This window comes from Eubalaena glacialis, chromosome 5 (genome assembly GCF_028564815.1).
Source record: "Eubalaena glacialis isolate mEubGla1 chromosome 5, mEubGla1.1.hap2.+ XY, whole genome shotgun sequence".
Taxonomy (NCBI): domain Eukaryota; kingdom Metazoa; phylum Chordata; class Mammalia; order Artiodactyla; family Balaenidae; genus Eubalaena; species Eubalaena glacialis.
Genome location: NC_083720.1, coordinates 68893048 through 68907167, shown reverse-complemented (window position 1 = coordinate 68907167; position 14120 = coordinate 68893048). Strand labels below are relative to the sequence as shown.

General features: G+C 37.7%; 1 protein-coding gene across 5 annotated transcripts in view; it reads right to left on the bottom strand.

The window, feature by feature from the left end:
• GRXCR1 (glutaredoxin and cysteine rich domain containing 1) overlaps window positions 1–14120 on the bottom strand; it is a 332675-nt gene that overhangs the window by 221610 nt on the left and 96945 nt on the right. For 4 of the 5 annotated variants that reach the window (XR_009701023.1, XR_009701022.1, XR_009701026.1 and 1 more), the window contains one exon: window positions 8410–8563. The gene's annotated coding sequence lies outside the window, so the exon portion shown is untranslated. Of the gene's footprint in view, window positions 1–7713; window positions 7783–8409; window positions 8564–14120 lie in introns of those variants that run through there. The other variant, XR_009701025.1, reaches the window with a different exon arrangement.

Genomic DNA, 14120 nt, shown 5'->3' with positions numbered 1-14120 from the left:
CTTTGCTGCTGCATAATTTGAAAACTAGAAAGAAGTATTAGATATTAAAGATATGAAAGGAAAATGTGCCTCTCTTCCAGATAATAAATGTTACCATTGTGTTGCTTTCCTTCTGGCTATGCCAGGTGACTAACCTTTGGAATTAAGTGTAGAAATATATATTATACAGGGAAGAAACAGTCCACGGAGAAAACAGGTGGCTGAAACCAACTATTCCAGTCCATAAATGCTGGTATAAATTATTCTGAAAAAGAACAAAAGATTCTGTCTCCACATCCAGTTTATAAAGCCTGTTAAGAACCTGGGATTCAGAACAATCTATTATTAAATATTCTGCTTCTTCTTCTGGTTTACCCAGAAGGAAAACAGCCCAAGAGTTATAATCATTTTTCGGATGAGAGATAAAGATCAATTTAAAGATTTTAATAAATGATCAATATTAAGATGCAGGGATACATAACACATGAAGGCCTACCTAACTTATGAAAGTATTAATTTTAATTTTAGGATGCAATACCCTTTAAATCAAAGTGTGTTTCAATTTTTTTTCTTATAATCTATAAGATTATAGATCGTCAAGTAGACTCTAGAATTTGGAAAGACCAAATAAAGCCTTATTTTAGTGTAAGAGTAACTAAAAGCCTTAGGGAATATGATGAAGTTCATTGGAACATGGGAACTTGGGGACTGTTTTCTGTGCTGAGCAGAGGACAGGTCAGATGAATAAGCATTTTGCTCCAATACAAACTGCCTGACCCATCCCCTAATTAACCCTCTGGCCATAGCCCTGACCTCAGAAATGACACTGCTGTAATACTGAATGGGGTTTAGAGTGGCAATGACCACTGACAAGTAATCCAGTAGTTTGCACATCAGCCAAGAAACACTGCAGTTGGACATCTGCATCCCACCAATCTTCAAGACCGTCAGGCCACAAACCTGGGAGCCATCTTTGACTCCTTCCTCTCAACTTCCTGCCCAACTGGCCTGCCTGTACTATGTATTCGATCTACAAACACCTTTCCATGCTCTCCACAGTCACGGCTGTCATCGGCACTACTTTCATTCATGCACTAATCATCTCCTAGTTGTTGTAATAAAATAGTCTCCTGTTGGCTTTTGTGCCCTCCTATGTGCCCCGCTCCAACACAAGTCTGATCACAGCAATCTACTACTTAAAGTATTTCAATTATTCCTAATTTCTTTGCTTACATTTGGTGACTACTAACTTTTCCAGCACCTGCCTTACCAACCCTATAGTTGACTCAATTCTTGCACAGCTTAGAACATGTCATGCTCTCATCTCTGAATCTATACACATATATCCTGGGTTCAGCCAAATTGAAGATTTCTCCCCTGTAGCTACTACTTCAAGGCTAGATAGCATTTGATTGTAATTCATACTTAAACAGAAGTCCCGAGATACCATGGTACCAGGGCTGGTCTTGTTTACCCCATCTTCTAATTTCCTGTTATCTACAGTGCTAGCTATTCACAACAATGAATTTTGTTCCTCTGAATAAAGGTAAGGGAGATTCATCCACCCAGATCAGCCCAGAACCCAAGCTAGTATAAGATGAGATGACTTAGCACTAAGAGCAGACCAGATAGGGATTTTCTGAAATCAGCACTAGGCCTCCCTAAAAATAACTGGACCATTGTCCTAAAGGAAATGCCCAATACTTCCTATTACTTCACTCAGGAACAAAATTAAGATCCCATAGTGACTTTCATTTCTTACATTTTTATAACTCCTTGGGGCAATTAGGGACAGATTTTTCCCTAGCCTATTACTCATAAATACCCATAAAAGAGAAAGCTAGCATAATTTTCCCCAAGAAAAGGAATTTTTAACAAATGACCTCAAATACTGAGTAACTCACCTTCTGCACTAGAGTGACTTAAGTGATCAATTTCCCAGAAGGAACCCACTGGCCTAGCTTGTGCAAAAGGAAGCATCAATATTAAGAATTCATGTTAATTTGTGTGTGTGTGATAAAAGTATTATATTATTAATCAGAAAGAGTTTTTATGCATTAAAGATAACTACAGTGCTTACAGATGAAATTATATATGCCTGGGGTTTGCTTTAAAATAATGCAATGGGGGAGGGGGTAAACATAAACAAAATAAGATTGGCCATGAGCTTGATTATTTTTAAGCTAAGTGATTAATACATGACAGTTAATTATACTAGTCTCTCTTCTTCTGCATAAGTTTTTTAAAATTATAACAAAAATCTTTTTAAAAAAAGAATTTTTATAGCCAGTTGATCCTACTTGTTCCTATAAAAGGAGAAAACGATTACAAGAGTGCCAAGAGTGGTTCAGGGCTCCTTTGGGAGATTTTTCTGAGGGTTTCCTTTAACATGACTCCACTCTCTCTACTTGAAATCATCACCTCTCCCCCCCTGCCCCACCCACCTTCCCTAACTCCTTTTTATTCCTCAAGGCTTAGTTTAGGCATGGCCCTCTTGGAAAGCCTGATCTTATGTTTTCCTCCTTCCCAAGTCAGGGTAAAGTGTCCCTAATACATGCTTTCATAGCATCCCATGTATCTTTTATCGGGGCTCTTATTACACTAAATTGTACCTATTTGCTTACTTGTCTGTCTCCTCCACCAGAATCTACAACAGAATCCAAACTTTTTGAAGATAGGAAACATCTAATTTATCTTAGGAAAGGATCTTAAAACACACACTATTTGCTTTATTTTTATACCATTTTTCTCCTACTGTTCTCTGGAATTAATCGTTTGCCTGATGATCTTTCTTACTTTGAGACTCTCTCATCATGTGGAGAGGCCAGGAATGAAAAATTTTATTTCGAATCCAGCAAGTCCTTAATCTTTTATGTTTCCTCTAAATTATGCTTGAAAAATGAACTGTTTCTTTTTTTAAATCATCTCTCTCTATTTGTATTTTATGAAGGGCAGTGAGATGAAGGAAGTTGGCATTGTCAAAGTTCTGCCTGGAAATCTTAGCTAGATCATGGGGTTCATCAGTTACATTTGCTATTTTCCATATTACTGCAGGGTACAGTGCTGATAAACTTTCTTCTATTATATGACAAGTGTCTCTTTTCTTACAACTTCCAATAACATTTTCTCTCTCCTCTAATCTCTCACCAACAGGCTATTTGAGGCCTTTTAAGCTACTGCTAACGTGGTCCTCATGGCTCTTAAGATTTTATTAACATCTCCCCAAGTTTACCCACCATCAAGTCCACATGTTTCACTGTTTTTTATGGCAGTGTCCCATATCCAAATACCCAAATGTGTTATTATCTATCATTTCGTAACAACTCACCCTAAAACAGTGGACCTTCTTTGATGACAGCTGATGAAAGTTAAATCACATCCTCAGTTCATAGCATATCATCATCATTTGTCCTAGTGAGGCTTTCTCTTATTTATATTATTTACTAATTTATTTACTTATTTATTTTTATCCCCCTCTTAGTACTCTACCTGTGCTCCCAGGCAACTATTACAATGTGCTTATACTAACACAATGAGCTGAATCATCAATCAGGCTCACAAAACCCATGTCTTACCAAGCACCAAGCTTTACTAATGGTTAGTCAAGTTTACACAAAAGGAGCCGCATCATACTAGGACATATCTTCCTAAATCCCTTTTTCACGTTAGGATGCATTTTGGGTTCAGAGCAAGAAGCACAATGGGCAATACAAAATGGTACAAGGAAGCCCTTTACTTCTGTGCTTCTCTCAACCTTTATACTTTCTGGTTATGTAGTAAGAAGGTCTATGTGATTAACTTCCATTATCCAGCCCAGCTATGGCTCATAAAGCCATAAACTGAAGACTAATTTATAATAAATAATCCAGACAGACCGACCAGGTACATCCTGCTATAAAAATTCCTTAGATAAGAAATCAGAACATGGCACCTCCTGGAAGATTTTCAGTTACCTTCCAATTAGTAAATTCCATCAATTTGCTAACAAAGGGGTCTGGCTAAGGTCGGAACTGCCTCAGGCAGGGAGAGAGGAACCAAGTTTTAGACCTGTTTATTAATCCTTTACTGGTGTTTACAGTTTACCTCTTATTTTGATGCATTTTCGCAGCATGTGTATTGTTTTGTGAGTATGTATGTATACATGTTTGTATTCAATATTTATTTGTGTTGCATATTTACATCAAAATTCTGTTTCTTACTGGTTTCTTTTAGTCCTGTGTCTTAGGATCCATCCACATTGCTATGTGAACACCTAATCCATTGCTTCTAACTGCTGCATACTATTCCATTTTGTTTATCCCCTCTCCTAATGATGGACAGCCAGCTTGTCTCACTTCCTTAGTGGCAGAAATAATGCTGCAGTCAATATTTTTAGATATGAGAACTTCATTAGGATATTTAATCCAGAGCATTACTCTTGGGCCATATGGAACAAATATACTTAGTTTATTAAATACCACCACCTCCAAAATAAATACACTCAGACTATACTCCCACCAGGGCATGAAGATCCCTATATCCCCACATTCCTGCCAACATATGCCATTATCCAACTGACTGAGGGTAGTAATTACAACGGAGATGACGCATTTTGCTTGGGATCCTCTAATTACCAGCTATGATGAGTATTTTGACATAACACTGTTACCTTGACCATACTTGTTACCTTTTGGAATTTCCTCTTCTCTAAATTGTGTATTCATACCCTTTATGCATCTTCCAAATTGTAGTTAAAATGGCACATTCCCAACTCATTTCCTCTCAACTGGATTCAAACTGTCCATGGACACTCCAATACGACACAAAAGGGAAGTGTAATGAAGGGGTAGTCAGAGTGGCAAGAGCTAGTGGTCCTCACTAATTGCAATAAAAATAACTTACTCTCGCAAATTTCACTAAAACATACAACAATGTGAGTATCTTGGGCAGGCCCCTCCCAAAGCAAGTAAGGAGCCATGAAGCCTAAGCTTTGTTTGCTTCACAATAAATCCACCTGGGGTCCCATGTATACATAGGTCCAATCTGAGCCCTCTATTTGGTTCTACTGATTTATTGGTCTGTTCTTGCACCACACTAGGGCAACACTAGGTTTATAACTATGTCTTTGCTTGAATTTTATCAATAAGCATGTATTAATTTATTTTATGATTTTTAAAATATCACTGAAAATTTCTTAGAATCCCAGATAACATTTCCATATTTTATTTTTTATTCAAATTTTATCTACCCCCATCACCCATCACCTACCCCCTCATTGCCTAACAGAATCATCTGACCAACAGGAGTTCCCACCTTTAGAATATGTCACTCATCTCCATGTTCCTAGGGATATTATTCCCTGTAGTTTTCATTATTTTTTATCAGTGGTAGTATCTAGCTAATAAGACACTGCTCAGAAAAACTCAGTCTATCCCCTTTCAGATTAATGAATTAACTGATGCATCCATTTATTCAGTAAATAGTTCTTAAGTGCCTACAATATGTTTAAATGTTATGAATTCAACAACAACAAAAAGCATACGTTAACCCTCATGGAGTTTAATTCTTACCGTAAATCATTTCCTTTACCAAGAAGAAAACAGAGAGTATATGGGGGATATATAAGTACTTTCTTCCTTCCTCTTACAATGTATTCAATAAAGTTATTAATAATAATATGCCTCTTTCTGATATCCACGACTGTAAATTTCTAGACACTGCAATGCATCAGCGGTGGTTTCTGCAAAAACAAAGACTTTGTTCCCTTTTCCATGGGTCAGCTCACCGCTCTATACCACTACAGCTGTGTATATCAAAGTCATGCAAAATGTTGAGTGTTCTTTTTAATGCCCCCAATAAATGCAGTGCTGACTTAGATACTATCTTATTGGACTACAGTTCTTTCCCACTGTTCATGCCTGTTTCCCTCACGACACTGGGAAGAGATATAATTTCATAAGCCATTCTCCTACTGAGGAAGATCAGCGTACCCTAAGGAAAAAGAGCATACTTTCACAATAAGGTTGAAAATGAGTGCATTTTTCTTTTGAACCAGTGGTGGCGGCGGTGGGAGTGGTTGTCTTCCTAATGTAGAATTCATGACATCACTTATTTACAGATAAATTCAAGCATGTCAAGTTTGGCAGATTCTTTCCAGAGACTAGCTTATCTCTCTAGCCTCATTGTCTGCCTCTCCTGCACTGTAATTTGCACTTGGCAAAGTTCCCAAAATAGAACATGCTGTTTCATACACCAGCATTTTTAGTTTCACTGTGACTTCTACCTGGAATGTGTTTCCAGCAATTATTTCTTCACCTGCCTCCACCCCTCATGCAAAACACAGTCCCAGGAGAAGTGTCTCTTCTCCAATCACATAATGCTCCTCTCTCCTGAGACCCGCATACCCTGAGTATCCCAGTATCATAACACTTAAATTAGTCTTTCGAAATGATCTATTTACATGCCTGTCCAGCCTACCAGCCTACAAGTTTCTCGAGAGCACAGGACTGTGTCATTCTCCCCTTTATAGACCCAGCTACTACCCCAGTCCTTGCCATACAGCATGCAGTCAACAAATACTGAACAGAGCCCAACTCAACTAAAATATCAATAACTTTCTGGAACAGCACTTTGAGCTTATGCAATCATAATTACCCCCAGAATGAACCCTGTGGGTAAACAAAACAGCCAGCTTCCAACATAAGAAACTTGAAGAGCAGGGAAGGCAAATAATCACTGGTGAACTTTGGTTAAATTCCCTCCTTATCCTTTAATTAAAAATTTTTAAATGCCAATTAGTATACTGAGCATGGAGCACATTAGTAACTATTAACCCACTCCTTGATAATACAATATTATAATGCATGGCTTAGCAAAGTGGTTTTTAACTTGGCTTTTTGAGTTGGGGTGGGGATCATTTTGTGCTTATTTTTTGGTACATATTTTAAGTTGTGATATTTTTTCCTCCAAATAAAGCATGAGCATAAAAATCGATAAATGAAACACATAAAAGTGAGTGAGCTAGCTGAGGATGGATGGAGTGATGAGGGAAACTGAGACAGAGCCTTAGGATCCCTGCTGCTCCTTGGAGCTCACGGTGACAACTATGTGTAGGCAGCAAGCACAGTCTTTGAGTGAAGCACAAAAGAACTAAGCTTGCTGTGCACTGCCTCTCTTCCTTCATCCCTCCTCACTGCATGATCACTTATTTTAATTCTTTTTTTTTTTTTTTTGAGTTGGGCAAGTAGATTCTGAAAATACCAACGTCATCTGTATTCAGAAGGATCAAGTTTCCATCGCTTCTAGGATTCTGGGGTGACTCGAGAATGTTAAAGAGGTGGAAAGAAAAAAGATGGCAGTGGAGGGCGTTCTATCAGTGATATATAATTACCTGCCTCACATGCTTTATTATGCTTCATTATCTTTATTATTATTTAACATATATTGTATGAAAAGTGCTACAGAGCAGCATTGCTCAATTTTTAATGTGCACAGGAAGCACCTGGGATCTTGTTAAAACAAAGGTTCCGACTCAGTAAGTCAGGAGCAAAATAGGAGATTCTAACAAGCTCCCAGGTGATGCCAATTCTGCTGGTCCACAGATGGCGCTTTGAGAGGCACTAAAGGATGCAAAAAATGGATGAGAAATAGTCTCTAATTCTCACAGAGTTCACAGTCTTGTAGGAGGTACAGACCGTAACTGTAAGAACTCAAATAAGCAGCAGCAAAGGGTGAGTCCTGAAAAGGATGCTGAACACCAGGCAGCCTTGAGGTTTTAGCAGAACACATGCAACATGGGCTGTTCTCAGGATCTCATGTCAAGTGCTTTAAGAAAGAAACGTAAAAGAAATGAGAACCCGGTCAGTAGGTCCCAAAAGAAATTAAATATGTTCTCCCTTTTCTGATCCCTTTCTTGCTAGTTTTCTTAGTGAAGTGGGAGAATGCTGACTTTGTTTACTACCAACATACTTCTGCTTTCTTGTTGCAGAGAGAGCAGTAAAGGAAGATGGACCCCAGACAATGCTAGCTTCCTCAGGGTTTCCAAAAAACAGCCTCCTAGACTAAGTAAGTATTTATCCCAGCAGAGCTGTCACCTTGCAGAGACAAAAACTGAGCCTGTTATCAAACAGACTAGCCCACTCTTAAGTGTAGGTGTCCAGGTGTCAAGCTGAAAGGAAGACAAATGCAGCTTTGCCCCCCACATGCAGCCAAGAACTGCTTTGGAAAATTCTGTGGTGCATGACACGTTGCTTTTCTGTACTGTCACATTTTAACAGGTTAACAGTATCAAAGCTAAACTTTCAAACTCAGTTTTACAGGCTTGGGTATCTTTGCAATGAAATCACAAGATCACAGGGTTGAACTGCAATGTGGATCCCATCCTGTGAGTGTGTATCAGGGTTTCACTCTCAGAACATCGACTTCTAGGAAACACACGGTAGCCCGACCAACCTGCAGCCAAGCAGCGAACAAACAATCCTCTTGCTAAGGAGTCTGCTCCGAATTTCATCGAGATCCGACTATTTCTCAGAAAGAACATTCTGTCTCAGTGTTGTTCACTCGTCTTTTGTCCCAAATCGATGATAGTGTGGTGACGGGCTGCGCTCTGTAGAACGAAACACACGCGGTTTGGAAGAACATCAGGCTTTAGGCTTTAGTCAATGTCCCTAAGTTCAGGGTTCTCATCCATAAAACAAGGATACTAAAATCTACTAGTTACCTAACAGCATATTGTGAGAATTTAAGGAAGCAAATGTATGTGAGAGAACTGTAGAAACTACAAAATAATAATGTAATAGCATCATAGCTCATAAGCAATTGTCTTAATAAGTAGTAAAATAGTTGATTTCCATTATAAAAGTTGAAGGCCCAGATCCTTCTTTCCACTAGACTGGAACTGGAAGGGGGATAGAATTTAGCCAAACACTCTTTCCTGGGACTTCTACCCTTGAAGAACTGGTGCAAGGCTTTAAAAAACGGTGAGGTCCCATTCATTTAGAAGCAGTATTCTGATCTGATTGTTCCTGTCTTGAGAAATTTCCTTTCGTTCTTGTTTCCTTGCTCCACCCAAAACCATTGATTTCTTCCTATTTCAAGATGTGGTTCTCCAATTTTTCAGTTTGCCAATAAATTTCCTTTTTTGCCTAAGCTGACCAACGTTTGTTTCTTTGCAATCAAAAAAAACCTTAGCTAACTGATATACCAAGCCAGGATCTCAACCCAGGGCAGCCCAAAATCCAAAGCCCACGCGCTAAACCAATAAATTATACTGTCTCTTAAAAAGTCACATTAAGTATTAAAATGTACAGTGCTTCTCTTATCCAACCTGCAGCTGTATTAATCTATGATCCACCCATTAGTTCATATGGTAACTTCTGCCTTCTAAAAACAAATGTGAAAATTATTTCTTATGTGATAATTCAGAAATTATCTTAAGTGCCATGGATTTAAGGGGAATCACTGAGTCATTTGAGAAATTGAACTGTAGAGCTGATAAGAACCTATGAGATCATTTTCACCTAACTTTGTATAAATAGAAGTATCATAATAATTTAATGAAAACAGCATCTGGCAGACTTAAACATTCTTCTTTCAATTGGTATAGAATCAACTACCCCACTGCTTAGATGCAATGTATTACAGACAAGTCTCACTAAGTACAAACTGTAAACACAGACTACAAAGACAAAATTTATCTTTCTCAGCTTTGTTTCAAATTTAAGAAATACCCAGGCTCTGCTAAGTAAGCAAGTCTATTATTCCAGCGGCCCCTTGAGTAGTCCAAGCAATCATCCTGGACATCAAACAGCAGGAAGCTTTTGGAAAGAAAAAAGAAAAAAAGGTTCAGCCACCATTTAATTTCCTCTCTAATTCCAAAGGAATATATTCACTGAGCTCCTTGGGAAAGGAACTTTCTTCCACTCTCTCAACACTTTTTTGTTTGTACTAGATGAAAAAGAGACACAACAAATTGACGTGGGCCCTTAGATTCACAATTTTCTGAAGAAGGGCTTGCAGGAATGGGTATGTGTTGCGTGTGAGAGGAGTGGAGGGAACCAGAGCAATGGGTTCCTGCATGTGTCTGGACCTGTTACCACTCACCCCAACGTATGGCCAGTTTTCCATGAAAGAGAAAAAATGCACGTCGACTGAAAAAAATGCACAACCCGAAAGTTGAGAATCATGTTTGATTCGGTGGACTTGCTGAGGACATAAGCCTGGAAGACAGCCTCTCAGCTTGCTCTGAGGGACTGCTCCTAAGAAGTATGAGAGGAGCCAGGATATATACAGGAGTTTCTGCAACAAACACCAGGTAGTCGGAACATCAGAAGATGACTGTTAAAGAAAACCAGACATCTCGAGTTAATGAATTTAGCGCTTTTCTATATATAGGAAGATGCAAGAGTCTGGCCTCATTGAAATCAATCCTTTGATATGATATATCTGGCCTTGATATCAAAGGCAAGTATCCTGTTTTTCTCCATCCTGAATCCCCTCAAGGTGCACAGTCGTGGGCGGCTACAGTGGCTGATGGCTTGATGACTGCAATATCCTTTGTTTACTGATATGGCAGATGACATTTCCACATGCAAAACAAATAAATCACATTGGATTGTATATTTAGGATAAATGATATTTTCAAAATTCCCTGCAACATGCAAAATCACTCACATTTATTAAAAATCATTCTCGGGGCTTCCCTGGTGGCGCAGTGGTTGAGGGTCTGCCTGCCAATGCAGGGGACACGGGTTCAAGCCCTGGTCTGGGAGGATCCCACATGCCGCGGAGCGGCTGGGCCCGTGAGCCACAATTACTGAGCCTGTGCGTCTGGAGCCTGTGCTCCGCAACAGGGGAGGCCGCGACAGTGGGGGGCCCGCGCACCGCGATGAAGAGTGGCCCCCACTTGCTGCAACTGGAGAAGGTCCTCGAACGGAAACGAAGACCCAACACAGCCATAAATAAATAAATAAAAAAAAAAAAAAAAAAAATCATTCTCCCCACTCCAGGGTTGAAAGATTCTTTCATTTGGCAGGTACCTTTTTTTTTAGCACTTTGAGGAACTATGTTCAGCAGGTATTGAGCTCAAATCAATACCTCACTTACTGTGACGTTCCAAGCTGGAGGATCATCATATAAAACACAATAGGGTCCTTCTAGTAATGCTGATAACCCAATCTTGTTGAATGTGCACAAGTGGAAACCACAGAACACTGAATTTCATCAAATGTAAGATGCTATCAGCATGCAGGTTTTATAAATTTAAGTTTTAGCAAAGTAAATAAAGACAAATTGATCACATAATTAATTTGAAGACTATTTTTGTTGAATATGTGACTGTTTGGAATCATATAAATATTATAAATGACATGGCCTAATGTAATGAATTCTGTCCAATTAGAAGTTTTAAAAAACTATCCTAAAAAATTAGAAGAAAGAAAAATACTGGCGTAGAATCTCCTCAGAAATCTCAAATGGAATTATCTGATGGATCTGGAACACCATTAGAGAAATTTCTATTCACTTCTTTGAAGATCTTTAGAGAGAAGTTTAGATGTCTTGGTATAATGGAACAGGACCCTTCTATGAAAACATTGAAAGAAGAAATATCAATAACGACATGGCCCAAGAATATCACCTTTACCCTAAGAGTTGCTACTTTTAATATTTTCATTTACCATTTATTTCAAAAGTTGGTCTAATATTTTTTACTGCATGAACAAACTTTCATCAAAACGGCCTTTCTACAGAATACATTTCTCTTCAGTTTGCAAAGACGATATTCTATTCTTAAGCAACCAATTCTGGTTTTTTATTTGTAGCACCATTAAATAGAACTGGAGAGGTAACTTTTTTTGTACGTTTTTGTTGTAAATTTTACTACTTCAAACCTTTTTTGTGGCTGCCAAAGGGGAAAAAATAAGAAACAAAATCAATGTTTGTATTTAAACTTGGAAGTATGATGAGAAGATACGGTGTGTGTATGTGTGCGTGTGTGTTATTCTTTTGTTTGGCCTACTTTCTAGAATGTAAGCTTATGATACATATACTTACAGATAGCTCCTTCTCCTCCTATTACAGAGATTAACAATCCCTTTCTCTCAATAAACACAGAAGCTATCATTTATTGAGTAGTTATTATGTGCTCAGTGCCATACTAAGCTCTTTAGACTCATACAAGAACTCTATGACAAAGTAATATTAAAATGGTGAAAACCTTTACAATATTCATTTAAGAAGTATTTTTTGAGCAACTACTGTGAGACATTATTCTGGACTTTGATGATATCAGAGTAAACAAAAAAACACAAAGCCACTGTTCTCATAAAAATAACAAAAATAGAGAGAAAAAGCATCCATAGTTGAAAGAGTATCTTTAAAGTATGACAATTTGATTGAAAACAAATCAGCAGTTACAATGGAAGACAGAAAATTCTGAGAAAATGTATTCAAAAAATACATTCGAAAATCAATCTAGAAATGTATGTCCAACAAAATTATCATCCGATAATGAGGGCAAAACATGTAAATCATTAGATGAAAACAAACTGTTTCTTCTATTAATAGATTCTAAATAAAATCACTTAAAATATACTTCTAGAAGAGGACAAATTAGCCAAAAAGGGAGATCAGAAAAGCATACAAGAAGGGTGAATAAAGTAGCTTCCACAAAATACCAATAACAATGGTGGTGGCCATATTATTATTTGTGTATGGATATGACCTTACCCACCTTAAAAATGATATCTACAAACATACATCAATATTTTATTATTATTATGTTATGTATTATATATATATATTATGTATATATTATAATGAGGAAATTTTCCTCTCAAAAATTAACCTGAATGTAGAACCATTTATATGAAGAGAAAATAAAGTTCCATTTTCTTTTAAGCATAATTATGAATAATGGCTTCTTCTAGGCTCTGCTGTTTTAATCAATTGCGATTTTTATTACCTTTTTTTAATGCTCAAATTATCACAAATTAGCCAGTGGGAACTCTTTCTAAGCTAGCTTCTGAGTCCTGTCAACACCATATCAGAACAGTTCAAAGCACACTTGCCTGCTGGCAACAAAAATTTCTAGCCTAATCTTGAAAACTCTCTTCCCCAAGGCATAGAATTAGCTCCTCCTAGAAGCACTGATATTTTTAGTTGAGTTGTACCATTTCTCTATGATATCCCTACTTGAAATTTTAACTCCTCACAAAACTGTAATTAAACCTCTTACTTTTATAATGTGATGAACTAAATAATCTTTACCATTTTTATTAAAATTTATATAATCACTTGATTTTTTAAAACTCTGTCAATAAAAACTGTCTAAAAGACAGTGCTAACATTTTGAGTGATTTGCAATATTTTTATTCTGCTATGATTTTATGTACTCAAACCCCATTTCAGCCTAATATTTCTAATTATTTCCAGGAAGTTTCATAATTTTTCTAATTTTTATAGAGCAGTGTATTTCTAAAGCTGTCATTGTCTTTAGTAAGTTGTAATTACTTTTCTTTTAATTATGAGACAAAAATTTTAAATCAACTACTTAACAAATGCCAAGATATATACTTTATCCATCCATACACAAGATAAAAAAATGAAAATCTTTGGTTGTTCATTATTTTAATTAAAATAAGAGAAGCATTATATCTGTAAACAATAAGGCAAATTAAAATTGGAAAAAATTTCAGGGCTTCCCTGGTGGCGCAGTGGTTGAGAATCTGCCTGCCAATGCAGGGGACACGGGTTCGTGCCCCGGTCCGGGAGGATCCCACATGCCACGGAGCAATTAGGCCCGTGAGCCACAATTACTGAGCCTGCGCGTCTGGAGCCTGTGCTCCGCAACGGGAGAGGCCGCGACAGTGAGAGGCCCACGCACCGCGATGAAGAGTGGCCCCCGCTCGCCGCAACTGGAGAAAGCCCTCGCACAGAAACGAAGACCCAACACAGCCAAAAATTAATAAATAAATAAATAAATTTATAAAAAAAAAATTGGAAAAAATTTCAGTTTTCACTTGGAGAGAAACTGAGATTCTGATGCATGCTGAAAGACATAATTCATCATGAAGTTCAATATCTAAGCCCTCACAGAAAAAGCATCTTCAGATCTCTTTGATGATACTTATGTGGGCAAATGGTACCCTCTGGTGCAAGACTGA